The sequence below is a fragment of the Oncorhynchus mykiss genome, chromosome 28 (genome assembly GCF_013265735.2).
Source record: "Oncorhynchus mykiss isolate Arlee chromosome 28, USDA_OmykA_1.1, whole genome shotgun sequence".
NCBI classification, from domain to species: domain Eukaryota; kingdom Metazoa; phylum Chordata; class Actinopteri; order Salmoniformes; family Salmonidae; genus Oncorhynchus; species Oncorhynchus mykiss.
Window position 1 is genome coordinate 16,284,720 of NC_048592.1, and position 21,625 is coordinate 16,306,344.

Genomic DNA, 21,625 nt, shown 5'->3' on the forward strand with positions numbered 1-21,625 from the left:
ATCAGCTAATATCTCAAAGTGCAGTACAGAAACCCCGCCTAAAACCCCAAACTGCAAGCAATGCAGGTGTAGAAGCACGGTGGCTTCTACACCTGAAAGGCCAAAACCTAGGAAGAAACCTAGAGAGGAACCAGGCTATGAGGGGTGGCCAGTCCTCTTCTGGCTGTGTCGGGTGGAGATTATAACAGAACATGGCCAAGATTTTCAAACGTTCATAGATGACCAGCAGGGTCAAATAATAATAATCACAGTAGTTGTGACAGGACAGCACCTCAATAGTAAATATGAACAGTTTAGGGTTCCATAGCCGCAGGCAGAACAGTTGAAACTGGAAAAGCAGCAAGGCCAGGTGGACTGGGGACAGAAAGGAGTCATCATGCCAGGTAGTCCTGACTCATGGGCCTAGGGCTCAGGTCCTCCTAGAGAGAGAAAGAGAGAATTAGAGAGAGCATACTTAAATTCACACAGGACACCGGATAAGACAGAAGAAGTACTCCAGATATAACAAACTGACCCTAGCCCCCCAACACAAACTACTTCAGCATAAATACTGGAGGTTGAGACAGGAGGGGTCAGGAGACACTGTGGCCCCATCTGATGAGACCCCCGGACAGGGCCAAACAGGAAGGATATAACATCACTCACTTTGCCAAAGCTCTACACAATATTGTGCTGCTGAGGTATAATAAACAGATATATATATATATATATATAGAGAGAGAGAGCGAGAGAGTACAGGGAACATAAGGTTGAATATATTATTATACACCTGCTAGATCTACTGTCTCTTTTATATTATGACATTTCAGCTAGATCTACTGTCTCTATTATATTACAACAGACCAGCTGTATCTACTGTCTCCATTTCACTTTTGGCCATTGTGGTGGGCCTTCCCTCCCCTCAACAGCCTCAAATAGGCTATTTCATGTGGGTTGGGGTGTTGCGGCAGACACATTTCATCACTTTTCATTACATTTCATTACATAATTTCATCACATTTCATTACATTACATTTTTATATATTGCTTCTAAAATTAAAAAAAAATCACAAATAATATTTTATATTATTAATTTCAAACAAGGGCATTCGCATGAGAAGAACTTACCAGTCCAAAATGGTGACATTGTTCCTCCTCTGCAGGCACCGTTACAGATTATACACAGTGGCTACAACGGTGTCCTCTCCTTTCAAAAAATATTCCTCCACTTGGGAATCGCTAAATTAATCATCCTACAACAATCTCTGTCTCACTTTTCCGATCAATTTCATCTAAAATTGTCTGTACATCTGTATATCTTGACTTAGATTTAGATTTCCCTGACTTAGTCGCCATACTGATTGATATATAAACAGCTGAATCTGCGCGTTTACCAAAACAATGCTGTGTGTAAAATGCGTAGCTCCTTCCGGAATAAAATTTCAATAGCGAATGACTCTCTTTACTTTACCTCAGCTCATTGGCTATCTACCCAGCTAGATTTCAAGACGATCAGTGGTCATTGGGTTAAAATACAGTCAATCAACGAAACAGTGGTCATATCATTGGTGCACAGTGATGTCATTACTTGTTGTCTTCAAATCGGTTTCTTTCAGTCAATACGTCAATATGGCCCATCAGTTTTGGTTGTGTTACAAACAAACCAGTTGATTGCAATGAAACCAAACATGACTGGAAAAGTCACGTTTTGTGTGGGTTATTTACCTGGAATGTGTCGTCGAAAATGGAATGAGACGGAATTCACGACACCAGCGGTTCACAAAATGTTTCGTGTTTAAACAAAAGATCATTCATTGTGTAACAATGAGCATTGGGATTGCAAACAGATGAAGATCGTCGAAGGTAAACAATTTATTTTAATGCAGTTTGTGATGTTGATACGCCTGTGCTGGTTGAAATAGTTGTTTTTTATGGCGCTCTATCCTCAGATAATCGCATCGTATTCTTTCGCAGTAAATCCTTTTTTAAATCTGACAATGCAGTTGGATTAGCATGATTCTAGGCTTTCGATACATGTGAGACATTTGTATTTTCATGAATGTTTAACATGACTATTTATGTAGCGATCACCGTCTGTTGTGGAATTTCAGCCCGCTACCGGGTTCCGTGCTTAAGTGAGAACTGAAGCTTGCCTGTATTATTAGGCCACCTCTGGAGACCGTCTCCCATTCCTCACTTCCCTCATCAACTCATACCTGACAAGTCAAAATGGCCTGAGCTGCTCTCCTCCTCAAGAAACCAACACTCAACTCATCTGACTTCAACAAATATTGACCTGTATATGTTCTTTATTTTCTTTCCAAAACACTTGAGCGTGCTGTCTCTGATGAACTCTGTCGTTATCTTTCTCAGAACGATCTTCTTGACCCTAACCATTCTGGCTTCAAGATGGATCATTCAACAGAGAATGCTTTTGTGATAGAATTGAAAGTGCCTAATAACTAAATAATAATACAGAATCATAATGTGTAAGTAAGTAATATGCCATTCATTTATCTCAATGTTGATTATGCGATCTGTGTTCTCTATTGATGTCTGATCTGAGTTTGATTGGTTATACCTAGGAATTCCTATAGGGTCGCATGGGGCTTCCCAGCTCACTCATTACAAGTGACTTGAAGCCGAATCTCGGTGTGATTTATTAACATATTTCCCCCTTTCAGGAGTATAACATTTTGGAGGCTCTGCTAAAATGCACATAAGATCATCTACACGACCCTTAACCGACAACATTCATCAAATTCAACTCAGGCAGATGACAGAGTGTGACAGACGGCTATAGTGGCGGTTTCACAGACACTGAAAAAGGAGTGCGTGCAAACTGAGATCAGAGTGGACATCAGGGAGCAGCAAGGTCCATTAAGTAAAAGAGAACCCTCACGAAAAGTGTTGTCAACTTTTTTTTCTAGTAAAATAGAACCAGCATTAGAGGAAATGCAAATAGAAGTGAAATGAGCATTGTATAAACTGATGAAAGACAATGTCATTGAAATCACTTATCAAGACCAAACTAACTAGGAACATGCGCATGACACAATGGGAAGAAGTAAAAGACCTAGAGGACGATGGTACGTCTGAACTGTTGAACCTTATAAATGAGATGCAGGAGTTCAGTTCAACGGACGAAGCGAATAAAAATGAAGAAAACGAAAAACTACAAACCGAGCTACAGTAATTAAGGCTTTCACTAAATCAAAAGGAAAGTGAGATGCAGGAGCTTGTTATTGACAAAAATGGAAACGACACTGACACAAACCAGGCCCCGCCCCCTCCTCAAAACACAGTGCAAATTCACTCTTTGTATGGCACAAATAGTTCAAGACAACAGGTGAATCAGGCCAAAAAGACAGACTCACATTTTCCAGCCTTGCTCACCAAATCGAAAACAGACTGAATAAATGGTATCCAGAGATAGAAATAGTGGATGCAGTGGTAAGCATCTGGGAGTGGTATTGGTATTGCATCTGGGATGCAAATGTGGAACTATCTGGAAGAAGTCAGAGTTGACTCTACCCACACTGAGGAGAATACTGCAGTCTCACTACCAAGAGAAGGGTGCAAAGGAACTGTGAAGCCAACTCGCATCAGAAATATAAAGAAGCAAAGAGAACCCACAAAACATCCTAATCCGTTCCTTAGATCTGAGACGCAAAGTCTGGTCTTAAGTATGACCCAGCACTGGTCTAGAGCAGGTTCATGCATCCTGTCTGGTCTACAAAATGACAACACAAGAACGTACATGCAGCCATACCGCTTAGACACAAAAACTACAGATGAGCTGTTCCTAGAGAAACTGAATGCTGCATGTGCTGCATGTGCTAGCGAGACAAGGAAACAGAACAAAAGAGAAACGGCTATGCCACATTGGCCCGGCACTGTCCAATCAGCTCAGACTGATGAGGCTCTTGTTGAAAAGAAATGCCCGCCCCAACAGAATACACCAAAACTTCCCCCTGAACTGGTATCATAGCTAAAAGAACTGAGGTCTGACATGATGATGTTAAAGACCTTGAGTGCTGAAGCCTCACAAATCAGAGAATCCATACAACAACCGGTGTTTATACCGCAGCAATGTGACAGCATGACAACGCATTATCAAGCACAAGTCCCACCGCAGCAGCCCTGGCCAGCTTGTGGCCTGGGACGGATGAGGGAAACCATCCAGGGCCATCAACAGCAATTTGAACCACAGGTGAGAGAAGTAGCCCAGTTCCAGCAGAGATATGCACCACAGCAATACAGTGCACCCGCAAACCGTGCCCCTTTGAGAACGTGCTTCCACTGTCAACACAGCGGATCAGAGGAGTGCTGCCAGCACTGTTACAGATGTGGGAGCAGCGACTACTTTCTGGCAGGCTGCTGGTTCAGATGAACAAGGCCAACGAGAGAGGCCCCTTTAAACGATGACAGGTTGCCCCCGTGGGACAGGGAGTAACCATTCACACAGACACGTCCCAACACTGTACAACCTGTGGAATGAGACAAAAGGGCAATTCACTGAAACAGTGCTCTTCCTGTAAGATCAGTGCTCTTCCTGTAAGAATATCAAAAGGAACACTGGGCTGAACACCGGAAATACTGCACAGAGACCGTACTCCTGTATGAAGACGAATGTAACAAAGAAGACTTCTGCTGAGGTAAGCCAGCCTTCTACTGTAACTGCCTTAGTAGGAAAACAGTGCTTTGTTGAATGCTGTCTACAGGGCCAGAGAACTCAAGCCTTGTGGGACACTGGCTCTACGGTGTGTATCATTGATGAACTGTGGAAAGATGAAAACTTACCTGGTGTTAGGCTGAAAAATGTTGCAGATATAATTGACTCACCTAACTCACTACAGATATCGTAGTAGCTGCCAATTGAATGAACATGCCTTATGCAGTTTGGATAGAAGTGACTTTCAAACTGGCCTCAGAGGCAACTGACATTAAATAACTAGTCATCCCAGTGCTCGAGATGAAGGGCTATCTCATCCAATTATTGGCATTAATGTGATTGAGCAATCGTCAACAACAATGTACAGCTAGGAGGCACACGCACAGAGCAGTTAAATGAGACAGTGAGAATGGCCTTTCCTAGCCTAAAGAAAAACAATGTCCAGGCCTTCATAGAGCTAGTGACTGCTGAACAGTCATACGAGCAGCTGGTGAAACGCACCGGACACCACACTGATCTTTGAGCCTGATATTAACCCTCAGTGGCCTTTAGTTCTATGCGACTCTTAGTAAAGCTGAGAAAAGATGCCTCTCCACATGTCATCCTGACACCAATGTATCCTGCCACCACATGTCATCATTGATGTTCAGAACGTCACAGACCATGACATCATGTTAACAGGGTGAACTGTAATTGGCACTGTGCAGGAAATGAAGTCAGTGTATCCTGCCTTCAACACCCCCCCCCCCCCCCCTTGTTGCTGTCAATAGAGTTCAGACAGAGTGAAAATACTGAAGACTTATAGGATCCTCCTGTTGATCTGAGGTACCTCGACACTCAGCAGCAACAATTCATTCACCAACTGTTGAGAGAGGAATCATGGACAGCCTTGGAGAAAATTCCTAGGTTTTCACCCTTGGATCAGGGACAAGCATATCACTAGGAGTCCATGGCAAAGGAAAGCAGCCTTTGTGACCCCATTGAGCCTGTATGAGTGGGTTTGGTTTCCGTATGGACTCATGAATGCACCAGCAGCCTTCTAGCACTGTATGGAGGAATGTTTGGATGGCTTGAGAGATGAGACCTGTGTCCCGTATCTGGACAACACCCTCGTCTTCAGCAAGAACTTTGAGATCCATGTCAACTATTTTAGAAAAGTACTACAGAGACTAAGAGAATGTGGGAAAAAGCTGAAGCCCAGCAAGTGTGAGATATTCAAAGCGGAGGTCCGCTATTTAGGGAGAATAGTGTCTGCTGAGGGAAGGGACAATCGATCCAGCTGATACTGCAGCAGTCAGAGCTCTGAAGGACAAAAGACCAAGTACAGTAGGAGAGCTCAGAGAAATCATGGGGTTGCTAAGCTACTATAGGTAATACATTAAAGATTTCTCACACATTGCTAGCCCACTCTACAACCTGCTCACAGGGCCCCGTGAAGAAGTTACAGGAACACACAACAAAGCAAAGAAATGGCAGACACAGGGGAAAACATGGGGGAGTGCTCTCTCACAAATCAATCACGTAGGCTGATAAGCATCAACAGATAATGGAGCGGCTGATAGACCATTTAGTACAGCCTCTTGTACTATGTATCCCAGACTTCTCAGAGCAGTCTATCCCTCACACAGACACATAAAACAAAGGTTTAGGAGCTGTGCTGTATCAAAAACAAGATGGATAACTGCGTGTGATAGCCTGTGCGTCTCGGACCTTGAATGCACCAGAGAAATACTACAGTCTCCACTCAGGAAATATTTGAGGTTCTAGTCCTGTACTGGTCAATCACAGTAAAGTTCCGCGACTACTTATACTACAGTATGCATTGACCTTCACAGTGTACAGTGACAACAATCCCTAACCTACGTCTTGTCGATTGCCAAGCTGAACGCAACAGGGTGCAGATGGATTGCAGAACTCGCCAATTTCCATTTCACTATCAGATGTCTTCCATGCAAAGAGAACGTTGAGGCAAACAGTTTGTCCAGAATGCCAATAGACATGGTAATACTGATGAGAGAATGTTCAGAGAACATCGGACTCATTTGAAGCAACTGCACTGGCCATCGAAGCACAACAAGGCTCCAACATATCCTGGTCTCCACTATGTATAATCAACAACAGGACAACTCCCCACCATCTGCAGAGGAATGGAGAGGTTGAGCGCTTTAATAGAACATTATTACAGATGCTCAAGATACTCACAGACAGACAGAAAACAAACTGGAAGGAGTAACTGAACAAGCTGCTGTATGCGTTGTCGTGTCTTTGGCTATGCCGGATTAAGTGATATGACATGCTATTCTATAAAATAATTTATCCGTAATTAATATCACCTGATTGAGCTAATCATGTAAATGTAATTAACCAGAGAGTCGGGACCACGAAATAATATTTATAGAGCTGTTATCTTCCGAATAAACTCTGAAAGACCTAGTAATATTTTACATCAATAGCAGTCAATATCAGTCGTCATCTCACTTCAGTCTGATCTGAAAGTTGTAAATTCTTGGTTATCTGCAAGAATCCTGGCTAACAATTTGAATCAGCAATACAAAATTGGGTTTAATAATTTATTTACTAAATACCTAACTAATCACACAGAATTACACATACACGTAATTAAATCATATCTTGATTACAAATTACGTCATAAAGGAAAACGTCCCTAGCGGGCGGAACAGATATGACAGCTTGTTACACAAAAGAAAAGGGGCTGGGTTGAGTGAAGGAGTGGGAAGACTGATGAACAAAGGGAAGAAGCTGGGCTATCGTAAATACAGTATCTTATGCATTCTAAATTACCGCCCATATGGAAAAGGAAAATGCAATAAATATTTACTCAGGGCTGCGCTTCAGTAGGTTGGTGGTAGATGGAAGATCGTGTTGCCTTTGAAGAATGTCTCTGGTGGTCAATTGGATAAGTTGTAGTAATGTCGTTGTGTGATAGACGGGATACTCTGTATGTTCCTTCCTAACCCTCGTTTGCAGCAGCTGTTGCTAACTCAACGGCTAGGAGGTATCACTTCTGTAGTGAATAAGAGTTCAAAGTTCATACCATTCTCAACCAAAGCTCACACTGATGTTGGCTTCGTTCTGTAGTTATTATCTGAACCATTCTGACATAAGACTGTCATCCTCACATCATCGGAACAGGAAGTTATGTTGTCATCAAGGGCTTATATAGGAAGGGAGAGTGGGCGTGATTGAAAAGTTTTATAGCCCATATCCCTTCACAGGGCGGGCCACTGATTGAGCAGCCCTATCTTATGAAAACCCAAATGTCACATTTTAGCCCATCACAAATAATTTCCTGTTCAAACATTTAAATTGAACAACAATTTCATGTGAATCCGATAATTCTGATGTGTAGACTTTCCACTGTAGAGTGTATGTCTTCTTATCATTGATGAGATGTCTCAGATGACAATGGAACTGACATCATATTCATTAAGTACCAGATTACCAGAATATAGTTCATTTCCCCCCATCTACTGACGTTCCCAGAATCTCTATGTTAACCAAGGGTTTTGCAAATGTAACATCAGTAGGTTAGAGAGAGGAAAAAGGGGGAAAGAGGTATTTATGACTGTCATAAACCTTAGCCCCAGGCCAACATCATGACAGCGTATTTTGCATTCGGAAAGTATTCAGACCCATTGACTTCTGTTACATTCTGTTACATTCTGTTACGTTACGTCACAACCTTATTCTTTAATTGAATAAATTGTTTTTTCCCCCCCTCATCAGTCTACACACAGTACCCCATAATGACAAAGCAAAAACTGTTTTTTAGAAGTAAAATATATATATATATACACAACCGGGCAAAAGTTTTAGAACACCTACTCATTCAAGGGTTTTTCTTTATTTTTACTATTTTCTATATTGAAGAAATGTAGGACATAACACATATGGAATCATGTAGTAACCACAAAAGCGTTAAACAAATCAAAATATATTTTACATATGGGATTCTAGCCATCCTTTGCCTTGATGACAGCTTTGCACACTCTTGGCATTCTCTCAACCAGCTTCATGTGGAATTCATTTCAATTAACAGGTGTGCCATCTTAAAAGTTAATTTGTGGAATTTATTTTCTTCTTAATGTGTTTGAGCCAATCAGTTGTGTTGTGACAAGGTGGGGTGGGGGGGGGGAGGGGGGTATACAAAAGTTAGCCCTATTTGGTAAAAGACCAAGTCCATAATATGGCAAGAACAGCTCAAACAAGCCAAGAGAAACGACAGTCCATCATTACTTTAAGGTATGAAGGTCAGTCAATACGGAAAATGTCAAGAACTTTGAAAGTGCACCATCGAGAACATCCTGACCGGTTGTATCACCGACTGGTATGGCAACTGCTCGGCATCTGACCGCAAGGCGCTACAGAGGGTAATGTGTATGGATGTCCCAGTATATCACTGGGGTCAAGGTTCCTGCAATCCAGGACCTATATACTAGGCAGTGTCAGAAGAAAGACCAAAAAATTGTCAGACTCCAGTCACCCAAGTCATAGACTGTTTTCCCTGCTACTGCACGGCAAGTGATACCGGAGGACCAAAAGGCTCCTTAACAGCTTCTACCCCCAAGCCATAAGACTGCTGAACAATTAATCAAATGGCCACTGAACTATTTACATTGACACCTCCATTTGTTTTGTACACTGCTGCTACTCGCTGTTTATTATCTAAGTATGGTCACTTCCTCCCTACCTTCATTTACAAATTATCTTGACTAACCTGTAACCCCGCACATTGACTCGGTTCCGGTACCCCCTTTACAGTATATAGCCTCGTTATTGTCATTTTATTGTGTTACTTTTAATTTTTTATTATTTGGTAACTATTTTCTTAACTCTTTCTTGAACTGCACTGTTGGTTAATGGCTTGTAAGTAAGCATTTCACGGTAAGTTCTACACTTGTTGTATTCGGCACAGGTGACAAATAAAGTTTGATTTGATTTTGGACTTGATTGATTAGACAAAATAATGTATAAAGAGCCATATAAGGTAAAATGCAAAAGAGCCATACAAAGAATGTCAATCCAAAGAATGTCAAAAGAGTTCCATGAATGCAATTTTCCAGTTAAGTGTTAGGGGGCGCTATTTTAATTTTTGGATGAAAAACGTTCCCGTTTTAAACAAGATATTTTGTCACAAAAAGATGCTTGACTATGCATATAAAAAGAATAAGAATAATTTTGCACGCCCAATTTTTCAGTTTTTGATTTGTTAAAAAAGTTTGAAATATCCAATAAATGTCGTTCCACTTCATGATTGTGTCCCACTTGTTGTTGATTCTTCACAAAAAAATACAGTTTTATATCTTTATGTTTGAAGCCTGAAATGTGGCAAAAGGTCGCAAAGTTCAAGGGGGCCGAATACTTTCGCAAGGCACTGTAATTAAGGTCAATGGTGATGTTATTGGGGCGATAAATAATTCTGAAGGGGAGTGTGTCATAGACTTAAAAGTGCCTTTTAATAACAACAAAATAATGCAGAATCATAATGTGTACCCGTAAGAAATATGCTATTCATTTATCTCAATGTTGATTATATGATCTGTGTGCTCTATTGATGTCTGATCTGAGTTTGATTGGTTATACCTAGGAATTCCTATAGGGGTGCACAGGGCTTCCCAGCTCACTCATTCCAAGTAACTTGAAGCCGAAGCTACATCTCTGTGTGATTTATTCATATATTTCCCTCTTTCAGGGGTATAACACTCTTCTCTGTGTCACGGAGGCTCTCCGCACTACCAAAGCTGACTCTCTCTCCTCTGTTTTCATCCTCCTAGATCTCTCCTCTGCCTTTCGACACAGTGAACAATCAGATCCTCTGCTCCACCCTCTCAGGGCTGGGTGTCTCAGGCTCTGCACACCGCTACTACCAGGTGATGTGAAGAGGATCTGTGTCTGTACCTCGTACTTTCACTACTGGTGTCCCTCAGGGCTCGGTTCTAGGCCCTCACCTCTTCTATCTATACACCAAGTCACTCGGCTCCATCATATCCTCACATGGTCTCTCCTGTCATTGCTATGCAGATGACATTTTTCTCCTCCTCCCCTTCTGACACCCAAGTGGTGACACATATCTCTGCATGCCTGGTAGATATCTCAGCTTTGATCTCAGCCCACCACCTCAAGGTCAACCTCGACAAGACGAAGCTGCTCTTCCTCCCTGGGAAGGCCTGTCCGCTCAAAGACCTTTCTATCATGATTGACAACTCCACAGTGTCGCCCTCCCAGATTGCAAAGAATTTTGGCATGACCCTGGACAACACCATGTTCTCTGCAAACATCAACGTAGTGACTACCTCCTGCAGGTTCATGCTCTACAACATCCGTAGATTACGACCCTACTTTACACAGAAAGCAGCGCAGGTCCTAATCCAGGCACTTGTCATCTCCCATCTAGACTATTTTAACTCTCCGTTGGCTGGGCTCGATGCTTATGAGATCAAACCCCTGCAACTTATCCAGAATGCTGCAGCCCATCTGGTGTTCAACCTTCCCAAATTTTCCTATGTCACCCCGCTCCTCCGCACACTCCGCTGGCTTCCAGTCAATGCTCGCATCCACTACTAGACCATGGTACTTGCATACGGAGCAGAAAGAGGAACTGCCCCTCCCTACCTTCAGGCTATGCTCAAATCCTATACCGCAACACAAGCATTCCATTTGCCACCTCTGGTCTTTTGGCCCTGCCACACCTATGGGCGGGCAGGTCCTGCTCAGCCCAGTCTAAGCTCTCCTCTATCCTCCCACCACAATGGTGGAACCAGCTTCCCCCCTCAATCTAGAACAGAGTCCCTGCCAATCTTCCGAAAGCACCTAAAACCCTACCTCTTCAAAGAGCATCTTAAATAATCCCCCACCTCACCTAAAAAAAAGAATCCCTGCCCTCTTCTAGCTCAGACTTTGCTGATAGCTACTTTATTGAGGAAAAGTGTACTTATTATGCCTTGATATGTGGTTGTCCCACCTAGCTATCTTAAGATGGAACTGTAAATCGCTCTGCTAAATGACAAAATGTCAAATGTAATTATATAAATATGTGTATTATCCCTTGTTCGTAACATCAAACAGACAAGAGCAGACAGCGGTGGACTGACTCAAGCTCTCAGCAACAAACCCTCATGTTTATCAATGAGCACCACAGAGTGGAATTACATAAAAAAATCCCCCCAACTCACAATCTCACTGGTGTCACACTAACAACTCCTCTCCCATCCCGGTATGGTAGTGCAGAAGCCTGTTATCCTCCCCAACATGGCCGCTGTGGCAACTATTAGTATCAATCAGATCACAGTGGAGATGGAAGGGCAATTGAAGTGAAAATGAGGCACAAATCAGCCCTGCTAAACATAATAGAGACTTGTGTCGGTTCCTCCTCCTGCACTCTCTCCCCCATCCTCCCTCCCTCTCCCCAGTGTGTCCACAGTGTGATCGGACGTAGCTGAGAAGGAAAGTGTTGGGTTAGGCAGACAGACAGTAGTCCCAGCTGGAGGCAAATGCAGAGAAGGAGAGAGAGATGACGAGAGAGGGGGGAGTACGGTATGATCGCAGATGGAGATGTGCCACAGGAGATTAATCCACCGCACAATCAGAGGGCCTCTGAGATTTTAAATACAACCTGAAACGAAGGGAGGAGGAGGAGGTGGAGGATAACGGAAGGATAACGGAAAGAAGCCATGAACAAATAAGGAGCTTTTGCCGTTGAGGAACTTTGAACGATCTCCCTTACTGTACAATAAGCGACTGGTGACAGGCTCATCCTATTAGAGGGCTAGCTTATGGGAGGGTGGAGGGGGTGGATTTTATTAACTGTTGATGATTTGAGGAAAAGGTGTAAATAGTGGCCAGACCATGTTTCTCTGAGCCCTTGGCTGGCTAGCAGTTGATCCCTATTGATAAGGGAAGGGATTTATCTGGCTGTGGCCAGTCTCATGGCTAACCTTCGGCTTTTAAACTACCTAAATGTAATTCATAACTGCATATAACATTATCAATGCATACATTGGGCTCCTGAGACACTGCATCCCAATTGCAAGAGGCGACACTACAGTCCCTGGTTCGAATCCAGGCTGAATCACATCCGGCTATGATGGTGAGTCCCCTAGGGCGGCGCACAATTGGCCCAGCATCGTCCGGGATAGGCTGTCATTGTAAATAAGAATACGTTCTTAACTGACTTGCCAAGTTAAATATAAAATCAACTTTTAAAGACTCCCTCCTCTTCAACTTACTTGGAAACTATTGGATGGATACTCAGTGTTGAGTGTACAACTGATTTAGAGTATATATGATGTTTAATAGATTGTCTGTCATATAACTTTATTACTGAAGTAATGAAAATGTATAGACATGAAGGTAAAGGATTCTGTAAAATGGGCTTTCAAACATTCATTTACTTGTTTGAGAGAGTAGAAAAGAGGGGTACTTTGATAGTACAAATCATTACTTTTAGAAAGACGATTTGATGTACTTTTTAGCAGCATTATTATTGTTTATACACAGGCCAACAACAGTCTACTAAATGATACAAATATGTTATATTCTCCTTTGAATTGGACTAGCTAAAACAATCTAACTGGCGTAATTGGGATGCACATAATGTTGATCCCTGGTGGTGTGCCATTTGAAAAGATTGTGAAAGTTAGTTATATCTCATTCCCGCAATCAGAATAAATAGCAATCCCACGTGGGCAAATGTATAAACAAGAGCAACGTTGTACATTACTAATTCATAACATTGGAGAAAGCTTTCAAGTACAAATGAGCCCATTTGTTTTCTCCCTTTACATCGACAGTAACCGTTTCAGTCTCATTCAACCACAACTGAGAATGCTCTATTGTTCTAAACAACACAGCTTCGCCTCTCTTTGTGAGGATATTTGATTCTATTAGATTCAATCTGTTTCATCACGTCAATTACGCAAAAAATAATTACCATCCTGATCTTAATAAACCATCAGAAGCAAGTTATGTACGAGAAATGAACCATGTTGGATATTGTGGGGGTTGATAGCTTACTAGGCTTCAGAGTGATTTATTCCAAAGGGCAAACATGGCAATCATGAAATAATGGACTTAAGAGAAATTGCTATAGAATGAGATAAAATATCAATACGTTAGAAATGCAACAAACAGGAATACAGATACACACATACAGGTGCGTGCACACACACACACACACACACACACACACACACACACACACACACACACACACACACACACACTTCCTGTCTGAGGGAGAAAAGCATCACTGTGGTGAATAAGTTGGGAGCCGGCCACACTATTTGTGTGCTATAGAAACAAACTCAAACAAAGAGCAGCTGCTAGCGTGACTCATGCAGTTACACATCTCTGCCTAAGGAGGGCCTTTACTGTCTTCTTTGAAAAGGAGTATGAACCAGAGGATGTTAGCATTGAACCGATTCCAGTTCACCCTAATGTCAAACAACGCTTTTGTAAATCTGACAATTTCCCAACAGATGACAACAGTCCAAATACTCAAATGTTACACATTTCACTAATGTCACAGAGCTACATGATATACACTGAGTGTACAAAACATTAAGAATATGCTCTTTCCATGACATAGACTGGCCAGGTGAATCCAGGTAAAAGATAGGATCCCTTATTGATGTTGCTTGTTAAATCCACTTCAACCTGTTTAGATAAAGGGGAGGCAACAGGTTAAAGAAGTGTTTTTAAGCCTCGAAACAATTGAGACCTGAAGTGTGTATGTCTGCCATTCAGAGGGTGAATGGGCAAGACAAAATATGTAAGTGCCTTTGAACGGGGTATGGTACTAGCTATAGTAGCTGCCAGGCGCACCGGTTTGTGTCAAGAACTGCAACGCTGCTGGGTTTTTCACACTCAACCGTTCTCCCGTGTGTATCAACAAGGGTCCACCACCCAAAGGACATCCAGCCAACAACTGTGGCAAGCATTAGAGTCAACATAGCCAGCATCTCTTTGGAATGCTTTTGACATTAATCATGTGTTAACACAGTACACAAACATGGTAAGAATACATTTTTGCGTGACTCGAGAATGTATATTGAATCAGTAAACCTACACCAAACACAAACTCAGTGAATTAATACTTGAGTCTGATCTTGAAAAGCATGAACATTTACTGTGAAACCCCTGGGGTTCTAACAGGTCTCCAATGAGAACACTTTGTTTGCCTTGCTCCAGTGGATACACTGTGACTACACATCTGACCTCTATAGCCAGCCTTCCCAGAACAGACCGCACCTAACACCTAAACCAACCCACCCAGTTTCCTGCCATGCCAGACAAGACAGCAGAGAGATTGGAATCAGCCTGAGGGGAGCCAGGGAGGGACTAGAGAAGGAGGCAGGCAGAGAGGGAGGAAAGGAGGGAGGGAAGGAAGGAGGGAGACATTAGTCACCATTACCTCAGCCCGGTTCAGGATGGATGCCGCATGTTGCGCAGCGGAGAACAGATTCACTGGATTGATAAAGTGTCTGAGACGTGAGGAGAAGATCAAAGCACAGAGAGAGAAAGAGAGATTGGAAACTCTGGGTCAAAGTTATGAAATGATTAGATCCGTTGTCAGCTGAGGATACAGTGGTGAAAGTGGATCAGGGAGGAGCACAAGAAGCTACGTGAAGTAGCTTATTTGTTGATTGGTAGCCAGCGTTGTTTCAATATCTAATATTTCAAGTACTGATGCAAAAATGGAAGAATGTGGACTGATATGATGATTGAACAAAGTGATGAAGTGTGGGGGGAGCTGCTTGAGACAGAAATGATTGATTGGTTTGAGTGATGAAGTACATAGGGAGTTGTTTGATTGACTTGAGGAAATGAGGAGAGAGCTGATTGGTTGGAGTGATGAGAAATAGAATGAGCGGATTGGTCAGACTAATGAGAGGCAGAGGGAGCTGATTGGTCAGTGATGAAGCACAGGGATATTTGTTTGGATAATGATTGGGTGCAGAAGGATATGATTGGTCAGAGTGATGAAGAACAGAGATATTGGTTCGAGTGATGAAGAGCAGAAGGATCTGACTGGTTAGCGTGATGAAGCACAGAGATATGTGATTGGTCAGCGTGATGAGTTTGCAGTATGAGCTGTCAGTGGTGATGGAGTGTTGTGTTGTCTGTGACAGGGCATCGTGCCATCCGCCCCAGGCGTTACTATGATCAATAACTTTCCCCTATTGGCTTTCTTTTTTCCACCCATCTCAGAGGGTGGGGGGACTGCTGTCACTTAAAAAAGGGGGCTTGACTGGGGAGCTCTTTGTGTCTTAGAGATATACTGTATTTCTCTATAAGGACATTTTCATAGAAGTCAAGTTCCTAAAAAAAGAGGGAAAAAACAACAATAGGCTACATACAACAGCACTTTAATCTAATCAGAACTCCGCCAAGGTCCCATGCAGTTTGTATAAAAGCAGACATTGTAGTGAAGGTGGAGGTGTTAATCAAGGTCAGCGTATTCTTCTGCCGAAAGGAAAAAGGACAACAAAGAATAGTTTGCCATATCTGGGTCAGCCACTTTCTCCACCTTCCTCCTAATGTTTGAAGTGCATTGCCAGATTTGACAAATGCAACTTCAGAAATAGTCTATTCAGACGTACCTACTTAAGGTGGAATTTATACTTCAGAGAAAATAGATTTAATTACATTTGTGGAAAAAATATCCCCCAGAAGCCCTCCCAAATAATATGCATAGCCTGAAAAGTAGGCTCTATATTAGAACTACCCCAAATTCAATTTTACTCTTCATTTCCCTCCGCCATCGCTCCATGTCGCCCGAAACGATACGAAATGAATTACTTTGCATTTGTACTTAACACAGTCTCACTTGATCTACTATGCAATACGCAGGGATTCAGAGTCGGGCATCAAACAAGACTCCATGAAATATCTCCATGAAAACTGGGTTGTGTTGACTGTGAGGGGAGAAATCCCTGTGATTACCTGAGGATGTGTCCTTCCACTTGAGTGTGTGTGTGTGTGTGTGTGTGTGTGTGTGTGTGTGTGTGTGTGTGTGTGTGTGTGTGTGTGTGTGTGTGTGTGTGTGTGTGTGTGTGTGTGTGTGTGTGTGTGTGTGTGTGTGTGTGTGTGTGTGTGGCGTGGGCCAGGAGCCGGGGGCTCCTTTCAGCCTGCTATTTCCACCTCATATCGTCTGCCTCTGTGGACTGGTGAAAGCAATCTGTGCAGCCCAAAGCCCAGAGGACATGAGTTTGAACAATACAGAGCTGACTGCACCACCTCTCTCTCTCCCTCTCTCTCCCTCTCTCTCTCTCTCTCCTAAAGCACTTCATAGAGGGCCAGTAGAAAACACATAATGTGGTACAGTACATGCAATTGAAACTGTACAATACATAAAAATGTGTGTGCATGCGTGCCTTGACTCTATGCATGTGTGTTTGTGCAAGGTATGTGTGTACTTACTGTAAGTGTGTCAGTTATGTTGAGTATGCTGAACAGTACGCCTACAGTACAGTATCTGAGACATATAGGTGTGTTTCTATTCACACCCCATGTATAGTACTTGTGTGCATGTAAGCATTTCCCTGTGTAGGAGTGTGTGCATGTGTTCACATATTTTCAGCACATCATGTTGAATTCCTGTGGCCCACAAGCCTCCTGCTTTATTTAGCTTGGATAAAAACACAGGTTTACTTTCTATCTGGCCTATCAACATCTGGCTCCCATTACAGAGGAATGAGAACGCAAGCTTGGATTATTAGGATTACTAGGGATTGGTCGGGAAAAAGATCTTCAGCCTAGTCTGCTTAATAATACCTAACCGAACCCTCCCTTTACCCACATAACAGGAGACAGACAAAAAGCTGCAGGGCCTTTCCTACACAACAACAGTTACATCTGTATGCACTTCTCTCACCCCTGGAATAGAAACCCCCTTACAATCCCCTCTGAATCAGCCTCCTCAAACCAATCCCTCTTACACACACGCTGACACACACGCAGGCAGGCATGCACACGCAAGCACACCAGTACACAAGTGGAGATTTACGCTCAAATCAATCTAATCCGGACAACAGAAGACTGCTGTGTATTGTAGACAGTAACACTCTGAGAAACACAAAGGGCCAGCATTTCAATGTGATTTGAAATGTCATTGAAATAGAAAGACCTTGTTTCTCTGTACACCGTCCATAGTGTATTCTATTTAGTTGCATCTTTGTTGTACAGTTCCTTGTATGCATGTACTGCAAAGGAATTCAAAGCATATACAGCACAGTACAGTAAAGTTCTTCTTATTCCCAGTGACTGTCTGTTCTATTATCCTGCCATAGAACCGTTGATTGAAATTCGTAGAACCGTCCATTGTCCTTTACCTTTCTAAATAATGTGTCAAAGACTTGACCTTCTGGGATTTTCCAAACGGTAGGGTTTGAATATAGTGCAACGTACTATTCATGTTGTTGCTATTCATTCCATTGACGTTGTCCACATCTGCAGCATTGTACCTGTGTGTGTATGAGTGCGTGCGTCTGTGCATCTGCCCGTCCGGGGGGGGTGTGTCATTCCTTAAGGCGGATATAAAGGACCACTAATCCAGACAGACAGAGGAATAAACACAATTCCTGATCTGATTTATCTCTCACAATATCATTCAATTATCCAGCCCACCGCTGAACACAGTCCTCTAGCCACAGAGAGAGAGAGAGAGAGCAACAGAGAAAGGCCAACACAACACTGTCTTTCAATAAATGAGAGCCAGCCTGAGCCAGGGCTCAATGGAACGGGATAATAAAAATACAACACACACAGGTAGGTAGGAAATCAACCGACCGAGGGCGACGTGGCAGGCCACCATGCTGCTTTATGACTGAGAAACATGGCAGCCCCAGACCTTCTTCCGTGCGTTATTTATCGCCCCCACCATGAGGCTATTGATGCTATCAGAGGAGAGGAATGTAGTTACACTGGTGGCAGATGGGGAAACTGAGGGGGAGGCAGACGAGCGGTGGTAGACAGACATAGCTAAGTGCTTAGTGCCAGGGGGCTCTCTCCCTCTCTCTCTCTCTGGTGGTGGGTAGGGAAGTAAAGCATTGGAAAAGGCTACAGATACAGTACACTGTACACTGTAGCAGATGCATGATTGGGCTGAGGGGAGGTGGAGCAGAGAGCTGTGCAGATACAGATACTGTATAACCCACTTTGAGCTGTTGCAGCTCTAGCCTGGGTCTTATCACGTCAAGCCTGTTCTCTCCTACCCCCATCCCGCAGAATGGAGACAATGTTCATGTCCCCGTGACAGCTAAGGGCAGCACCGCAGCCAATGGAGTACTCTCATTGGCTCTGGGCTGGACACCGTACTGTTCACTGGAGCCCTAAAGCTGTTGGATGTTAGATCCCCGGAGGGGTTGTGTCTTGACACCTCCCTTAGGCTTCCACAGGGTAGTGAGGCTGAGTATGGGTCTGGGGTCCAGAGACTGGTCTATTCAGGTCTGGTTCTTCCCCCATCACCCCTTGGCTTCACCCCAGGAATGTGGCTTGATTGCGGTTGGACTCTCCCCCTGACACACTGACATATAGGGTTGGGATGGGCCTGGACCAACCCTCAACCTTGACCCTGAACATAGGCCTAGTAGGGCCTCCTAGCTCCTGCCTAGTCCTGGTCTTGTGGCTCACGTTCCCCTTAAAAGCAAATGTTAGTTTTAAAAGTAAGTTTGAGAAGACAACATGTCTTGTGTGGGCCGTCCTGCCATTCGTGGAACATGGAGGAGCAGGGTTTGATGTACGGTGCCAGATGCCCAGTGCCAGATGTTACAACGTGGGTTGAAGTTGTGGGTTTGGCGTGCGTCTCTGTTTCAGAGCTGGGTATGAGCTAATTTATCTACTTCCCTCTCTGTTTCTACAGAAGGTCACTCAGAAAGGATGTTGTGTGTCTCAGAGAACATTTGTGTGTTTGTCGGTGTATGTGCGCTCACAAATGCTTGTGTGTGTGCGTGTCTGCTCTTGTGTGTGTTTAAGGTGTTTATTTTTTCTCTCTTTATATAGTGTTGTGTCTCTTCCCGTGATGTGTGTTTTGTCCTATATTTTAATTTAATATATTTTTAATCCCAGCTCCAGTCCACACAGGAGGCCTTTTGGTAGGCCGTCATTGTAAATAAGAATGTGTTGTTAACTGACTTGTTAACCTAGATAAATAAAGGTTAAATAAAAAATAAAAAAGAGTATCCTCTTCGCAGGAGTACATATATAGTGCCAGGAGAACTGTCTGCTGATGAGAAGGTGGCCTGGTTACAGGGTAAATGGAAACAAGATGTGGCGGCCCGCACTCCTTTGAAGGTGTTCCACACCATACCTCTGAATCTGTGGAGGGTATGAGCACTTCCATAAAAGGACTTTCTGTTTATCTTAACCTGCCAGGGTCTGCTCACCAGATGTTTGAGGGCTTTTGCTTTCATCTCTGCTAGCAAACATTATTTTTATTTTTACTGGTTAGTTATTTTACATTTTTCTGCTGATGGGGAAAAAATAAAAAGTAAACTTTTTTTCGCCCTGAGGGAGGGTAGGTTAAAATTTAACATTGTTTTAGTTGTCTTAGATAGCATGCTGAGATAGTGGGGATTTAGAAGGTAGTAGGATCACAAAGGAGCCCATGCTCTGTTCCCAGCAGCGCAACAGATAAAGATATGAGAACAAGAGCTGTATCCTTTCAAGTCTGCTGTAAAATCTGAATTAATCATCAAAGCTGAACTGTGAACCTAATCTTCCCAACATAGAATGTAGACCTTTTTCAAGAAGGCCTAATGAAAGAGTTCCCCGGATGACTGACCCTCCTTCCAGAGAAACTTGGGTCATCACATGGCTGAGATAGGACTCTGCCAAGGAGCTTCACAACAACCTACTCCACATTTCACCCACATCACTCCCTTGAAAAAACACATCTTTAGTAACTCCACGTAAGATATATGGCATGTGTGTTCCAAGAACAGAGAGAGAGAGTCTGGTCAATCTCAAGTAATGACACAGAGAAAAATATTATTAATTTCTAAGATGGATGGATGTCCATAAACCAAATGCCTCTGTACATGTTGCATGTAATATTGAACAGTAATCTTCCATAAAACCATATATTTCCTGGTAGACCTGAGTGCAATAAGTTAAACCTTGAGAACTACTTGAGAACTCAAAATGATTTGTTATGCCTCAGAATTACCATTAAAATCAAATCATATTTTATTAATCACATAATTCATGAACAACAGATGTAGACTAACAGTGGAATTCTTACTTACGGGCCCTTACCAACAATGCAGAGAGAGAGAAAATAGAGAAATGATAGAAAAGTTACAGCACGTAATAACCAAAGCAATAATACATTGTCAAGTTGTCTAATTATTGGAAACAGGCGCAGGAATACGTAATAGGGGTTTTAATTTTCTCCACCCAAACAGAAGAGCGAGGTGGAAACCTCTAAATAATACACGGGACGGGACGAGACCCGTGAAACAAGTGCACAATAACATGTATCATGGAAGCTGATGCAATAGCACAGGTACTCACAGGACCAACACAAATGGGGAACAGAGGGCACAAAAACACAGCAAACAAAGAAACGCCCGTTTTTCAGGATCCTATCTGTCAACGATAAATCGTAAAAATCCATACAACTTCACAGATCTTCATTGGAAAGGGTTTAAACACTGTTTCCCATGCCTGTTCAATGAACCAGAAACAATTAATGAACATGCACCCGTGGAATGGTCCTTAAGACTCTAATAGCTTACAGACGGTAGGCAATTAAGGTCACAGTTGTGAAAACTTAGGACACTAAAGAGGCCTTTCTACTGACTCTGAAAAACACCAACAGAAAGATGCCCAGGGTCCCTGCTCATCTGTGTGAACGTGCCTTAGACATGCTGCAAGGAGGCATGAGGACTGCAGATGTGGCCAGGGCAATAAATTGCAATGTCCGTACTGTGAGACACCTAAGACAGCGCT

The 21,625-nt window shown here is 42.9% G+C and overlaps 1 pseudogene; it reads left to right on the plus strand.

The window, feature by feature from the left end:
• Window positions 1–10,624: 10,624 nt before the first annotated feature.
• LOC110508172 lies at window positions 10,625–11,560 on the plus strand (annotated as a pseudogene).
• The last annotated feature ends 10,065 nt before the right edge of the window (window positions 11,561–21,625 follow it).